We start from the raw sequence: 6,798 nt of genomic DNA, 5'->3' as shown, positions 1-6,798 counted from the left end.
GTGAGGCCTGGAGGTGGAGGCCGCAGAGAGTGAAGGCTCCCCTGCCCATCCCCAGCAGGACCCAGGCTGTGGGTGTGAAGCAGGAAATGGGGGCTTCTTAGAACGGTCGAAGTTTCCTGGAAGCCGGGGAGAGCTGAGGCCATCTGGCTTTCTATGGCTCACTCTGGTGTCTTTAGGGACCTGGAGAAAGGAGCTTTCTCTGGGGTCTTGGGTTCCCTAGTTGTGAGCTCTGGGGCTTGGGTAGGAGGTGCTGCGGGGCTGGAGGCAGCTTTTTAGCTCTGGACTCTTCCTGACTCTGCTGCTGTTTACTATGACCATGCCTCCGGCCCTCAGGTGGCCTGTGTAGCCTGTGCTTGTCAAATCAAACTGTCTTCTGGGAAATATGAACATTTTTCCGGTTCCTCCTTATCTGAGAAACCCTTGAAGTAAACAAAGCAGGAAGCCACAGACTACTGGTGGGCAGAGCCTACCAGGTACCCCATCTTGAAGGAGAATGCAGTGGCTTTGACACATAGGCTCGATAAGAAATGACACCTTCTTACACTTGCACCTCCAAAAAGGAGAAAGGCCAGCCCAGCACCTACAGTAGGGGTACTCGAGAGAGCACTGGCCTTGCAGCTAGAGGGTCCTGCTTCTACTGGCTCTTCCCCCTCCTGCCCATATTTCTCAGATAACTTCCTTCAGCCTGTAAAAACCAAGTAATACCACAGTACTATGTGATCTGTCTGTCTGTCTGTCTGTCTCTGTCTCTGGGGATACTGGGACTGAATGCAGGGCCTTTTGCTCTGAGCTACAACTCCAGACTTTTTTTCTATTTTTTATTTTGAGACAAGGTCCCACTTGGTTGCCAAGTTGACCAAGCTGGGTTTGACCTTATAATCCTCTTGCCTCAGCCTCACAGAGTTCTAGGATTACAGGTGTGTACTACTGTGCCTGGCTTTTCTCTCTTTCTTTTAATTTGTATGCTTGAGTAGAATACAACATAAAATAGCATGTATCCCGTGTGCTATACTAGTCATTGTAGTACTAGCTGTTGTAACAAGTAAATCTCAAAATATAAGAAAACTCAAATATAATTGAAGTTTTCCTCACTCACGTTCTGTCCAAGGTCGTTTGACAGGTGGTATTTTTTTCTCCCTCAGTGATTCAAACACCCACAGTCCCTTCTCCCCATGGTTCTGCCATCCCTCAGGGCTTTTGCAAGCAGAGGGAGAGAGGATGTGAAGAAGTCACGCTCACTTCCTGAACTCAGGAAGTGTTTGGCTCAGAAATGATGCATTTCTCTGCTCACGTCCCTGACCAAAACCATACCCGTGGCCACACCTGGACGAGAGGGAAGCTAGCTATGGAAGCCCGCCTCGGTAGCTGCTTCCTGCTACAGTTTGAACCTCAGGGAGGATGACACTCCGACGACCATGCCACGTATGCAGGGAAACGTCTGGAGCACACACATGAATCTATTCATGAAGACTATGCCGGCACAGTAGGGTGGAGAAGATGACTTTCATTTTTTAATTGGAACAAGCGATACTGTGTAAGCCTATATCCATTTTAGAACTGAGGACAGAGCAATGGGTCTGGTTCATTGTAAAGAGCTGGGCAAATACATGTGATATGATGCTATTTTTATCATTATGGGGGTGGGGTTGGAGCTTGCTAAATAAGCACGTACTCTACCACTAAGTCATATTCCCGGCCCCTTATCATTATTTTTGTATCCACTCCTGTCCCCCCCTTTTAAATTAGTATATGTTTGTGATACATGATAATTACAGTGATCTGGGGAATTTGCATAGATATATATTGCATCTTTATCATTTTTTTCCCCTTTCAAACTCTGCCTTCCCACCCCCACTCCCATCCACAGATCCCCTTAAGGTCAGAAGGTATCACCACAGGGGGAAAAATGCTGTATTCCTTTACTAAAGGCAGAAAGATTTTAGTGTGGTGGTGGTTTAAGGGGAAGGCCAGACTTTTTCGCTTAAAATTTAAAAAAGCGATTTATAGCCAAGAAGACTTCCAAGAGGTACAAGCTCAGGAAGTCGGGGGCTGGCAGACTGGGAGGCAAGCGTGTTGCAGCCTTCCTATCCCCTCCCCAGACACGCAAGCAAAATGTCACTGTGTTTCTCAGAACACGAGGGGCTGTGTCTTAAATCTTGCAAGATATAGAGGCTACTTGGGTTTCCTAACGTCATGTGAACACAAAGTATTTAATATTTCCTATGTAGAGAATGAGTGGTAATCAGCTTGAATAGGGAGAAGAAAAAAGATTTGTAGTCAGCACTATGTAGGAAGAAAGCAAAACGCTAAATATCAGTCTACTCAGTAGATGGATATTAGGAAAGGAGGGAAGGAGACAAGGGGTGAATGGACAGAGAGAGAGAGAGAAAGCAGGGGGAGAAGAGAAGGAGCTGTGAAGGCTGGAGGGCCCCTGGCCCAGAGCAGGGTGTCAGTGTTTAATAAGACCCTTGCAGCGTGGCTCTGCTCAGAATCACAGTTTAGCAAACTGCTGCTGGGTGCCTACAATGTGCGGACTTCTATGTACTGGAAGCATGCATTAAACAAACCAGAACCTCTATCCTCACAAAATTTGTATTCTACGGGAAGAGAAAACAATAAACAAGCACAGCTAAAAACAGATGACACGCTAAGTGGTGCTAAGGAGATGGAATGGATGCTGAGCAAGGGGGCCAGGAGATACAGAGGAGAGGTGCGGGGGTGATGGGAGCATGGATGTTATTTTCTGTGACTTGTTGTGTGGCCCAGGAAGACCATGATGAGGGGCCTTTTGAGCCATGCCTTAAGAGATCCAAGTGAACCAGCATGTAAAAAATGAAATGGTAACCAGGTGCAGAGGCATGCACCTATAATCCCAGGTACTTGGGAGGATGAGGCAGGAGGATCCCGAGTTCAAGGTCACCTTGGGTAACAGAGACACCCTGACTCCAAAAAAAAGACAGAAAAAAAGATACTCTTATTGAGACAAGAAGATAGGGCGTGGCAAAACTGGCTGGGGAAGTAAGTGGGACCTGTAATGTTAAGATCCCAGGACACATTGGCCAAATAATTCTCAGACGCTGTATGTGGAAGTTCTTGTGGGTTCCTGGGAGGTGTGGACAGAAAACAAGGATACATACCATGAAAAGCTCACTCCTGTGGCTCTTCAAGATAGCTTGCTCTGTGTCCCCTAGGGTGTATTTTTGTTTGGGTTTTATTTTTTCCTCGTTTACTCAATCTAAGGTCACTGTGCAGAGCTGTTTCTCTCTTATCCTTCATTTTTAATTTTCCTACTTCAAATAAATGTGAAATTTTCCCACCATCTTTGCTTGTTTCATTCAGTTCTTTACTTGAGAAAGAAAGAACCTGGAAACCAGCTCTAGAAGGAGACTATGGGGTGACATTATCATCACTGAGGATACTGTTGGCTGTACAGGAGCATTCGGTTATTTCCTCCTCCTGTTTAAAGGAACCCCTTCTCACTGGCCAGCATGCAGCCATTGCATCAGGAAGAAGCTGGGCCCCACTACTAATCCCAGGGGTGGCTCCAAATTAGATCCCAGTTTGTCCAAACCAATCACGACAACCTATCTCATTTCCCAGGGAGAGGTTCAGGAAGTCAGACTTCAGCCAGTTGATACAGTCACTGGTCCAGGGGCAGCCCCATAACCTAAGCTGGCCTAAGCCGACTGAAAGAGGAGATTTATATTTCTGATTGGGGAGGAGGTTTTGTTTTCTCCATAGTTCTGGATTTGAGCAACAAAGCATGTTGTCATAGTCGCCCAGGACATGGTGACACAGTCCTCTCCAGACAATGAAGGAAGTCAGCCTGCAGACAGAGCCGATACAAAGAAGTGTGGGGAAAACTGCAGAAAAATAGAGTCAGGGCCCTCATTGCTACACACCAGGGGCTGCTCCGTGTCAAGACCCCTCATTATTCGCCTTGAACAAGCTCCTTACTGTTTGTGGTGGCTTGAGTTAGGTTTTCTGTTCTTTGGTGCTTGAAGGTTCTTGAGTCTCACAATAAAAATAACAGCAGTGAACATTTCTTGAGAAGGACCTTGTGCTAGGCACACTCTTAATATCTATGATTTCATTTGCTGTTTTCAGCAATTTTATGAGGCAAGCACTGTTGTCATTATCTGTAAAAGGTGATTTTTCTCTGGGTTGCGTGGGTTATGAGGCAAAACCAAATCTTTTAGAGCTCAGAGCTGGGTTCTTAGCTGGTTGTCATTTCTGTGCCTTGTGAGGCAGAGGGGAAGAAAGATGAAGGAGCATAAGAAGCCAGAGAAAGAAGAAAAGTCGGTGAGATTTCTTAATTTTATATCTGCATGTCATTTTGTTCTCTCTGCGCGGATGTCTTGTCACGAAAGCTCCATCTCCCTCTGCCCACTTCTCTGCCTAGCAACTGCTATTTGTTCTTTAAGAACTTGACTCAGAGAGCTGGGTCGTAGGTCCAGCGTGTGCAAGGCCTTGTTTTCTACCTCTTACCTGAAGAACAACAACAAAGTAACTCAGCTGAGATGGTGTTACCTCCTCTGAAGCTTTCCCACGTCTCCCCAAACCTCCAACCCTCCACCGAGATCCCACAAAAAATTGTGTTCAAATTTCTATTATAGCCCATGTTGCATTATAATTTATTAAATTCAGAACTCTTAGAGGGCAAAGATTATGTTCTATTTCTTTTCTTAGTGCATAGTTTTAGCTTATTGTCAGTGGGACTCTGGAATCCGGAAAAGTGAGATTAAATGCAGTGTACATGTAACCCTCCACCTTCACACTTTCTTGAGGACCCTCTGTCTTACAGGCTCTGTACTAGGACTTTGGGAGACGTAAAGCTAAAAAGACTGGGTCTTGGGCTGAGGATGTAGCTCAGTGGTAGAGTACTTGTTTGGCATGTGTGAGGTTCAATCCCTGATAACACACACACACACACACACACACACACACACACATATGCACGCACGCACCTTCCTGAAGTTCATAAACAAGTTTGGGATGTGTTTGCATCTTTTAATTATATATTATAGAAACCCAACCCAAACTAACTTAAGAGGAAAAAAATGTGGATTACAATGCAGAGTTTGTTCGCTCCAGGCAGATTACTTCTAGCTTCAGAAACAGCTGAATTTAAGACCCAAGGGTTTCCAACACCGTTGTTCTCAAGATTAGGTCTTTTTCTACAGCTCACTCCTGAATGACTTCATCCTGAGGAATTATTTTTCTTCACAGATCCATGTTTACATCCAGGCACATAAAAAAAATAGAGCTTTTTATTTTAGTGGTTCCAGAAAAAGTCTCAGGAGTAATTCTCGATGGTTTTGATTAAGCTGCCTGCCCATAAGTAAACCAGTCACAGTGACTCTCATTAAAAAGGCCTAAGGCACATGTCTGTCTCTGGATTTGGGCAGTGGGGTCATACCCATTTAAAGAAGGTGTTTCACCAGGACAAAATCAAGTGGTTCTTATCCAAAAGAAGAAAGAATTTTGAAGAGACAAAAACCGTACACTCTCCATAAAGCAGATGTCACATATATGAGTAATATGGCAAGAGTATAGGTGATATATGTCTTAAGAGCTTACAGTCAGAATAGCATGATGGCACTTACCCACAAGCCCAGTCCTCAGGATGCTGAGTCAGGAGGATTGTACCTTGACTAGTTTGAGGCTGGCCTGGATTGCCTAGTGAGACCATGTCTCAAAAAAAAAAAAAAAAAAAAAAGAAGAAGAAGAAAAAGAATGAGGGAAGAAGAAAGTATGAAAAAAAAGTTAACGATTTAGTAGTCAAATCTTAATCTTAGTCAAAGTTTAAGCAGGAGGAATGGACCACTTCCAGGACAGCCTCCAGAAATTCCCGCCAGAAGGAAGCCTGTGCACTGGGCCTTTGGGATATCAGGATTATGGCAGCTGAAGAGGACAAGGCCTTTCAGATATGTGGAAAGGCATGGTCAAAGGCAGGGAAGAAAGATCCTTTGAAGATTTTCCAAGTTTGATGGGAACTTTTGGGAAGCAAGGCTGGAACTTTGATTGGTGGGAAGGTTATAACCAGCCTAAAAATATACTCTTTAGTCCTCCACACACGACCTCAGAGAGAAGCACACTGATTCGGGCAGGCACCAAGAGCATTATTATCCTCCATGTTACTGATGAGGCAGTAACATGAGGCCCAAGGCAAGAGACCAGTGCAGAGTGTCAACCCACCCAGAAACAGAGCAGCACAAGGAGTGCAGAGGTCTTCTCTCCAGTCCAGGACTGAGCCTCTCTTCCTCCCACACACAGCAGAAATGAAGTGGGGGTCAGAAGTCACCAGGATCACAGCTGTGGCTCAGCCCCAGACTCAACCTGAGGAGACCTTTGGGGGAAGCTGTAGAAACAACCAAGAAAGCCACTTGAAGACAGAGAGACTTCCATAGTGACTGAGAGCCGGACTCTTAGTCAGACATGCCTGGCAACTTGGACGTCAGCATCATGACAGGACACTTCTTTGTTTAATCACATGACCTCTGAGCCTGCGTTTCCTCAGCTGAAGAACAAATGGAGAACAATCCCTGTCTCATCGGGTGAACACTGAGATCCAAGTGAGATCGTACTTGTTAAGAACTCACCACGTTTGTTCCATACAGTTGGTCAGTGAGTGTGACTCTGAGTGTAGTAGACTTTTGGAGATCAAATCCTTACTCCAGGCCACTTTGTGATGAGAAGGAGACCAAGCCACATTTGCTGACCTCAAGCAGCAGTTGACTTCTCCATGTGGAACACGGGAGTAGGAGATTTGGAATCGACTCTTCTCTCGCCCCTCTC

Source organism: Cavia porcellus, unplaced genomic scaffold (genome assembly GCF_034190915.1).
Source record: "Cavia porcellus strain 051 isolate PalLab524CR breed Dunkin Hartley unplaced genomic scaffold, mCavPor4.1 scaffold_6, whole genome shotgun sequence".
In the NCBI taxonomy this organism is placed as follows: domain Eukaryota; kingdom Metazoa; phylum Chordata; class Mammalia; order Rodentia; family Caviidae; genus Cavia; species Cavia porcellus.
The sequence above is the reverse complement of the archived record's forward strand: the minus strand, read 5'-3'. Positions refer to the sequence as shown.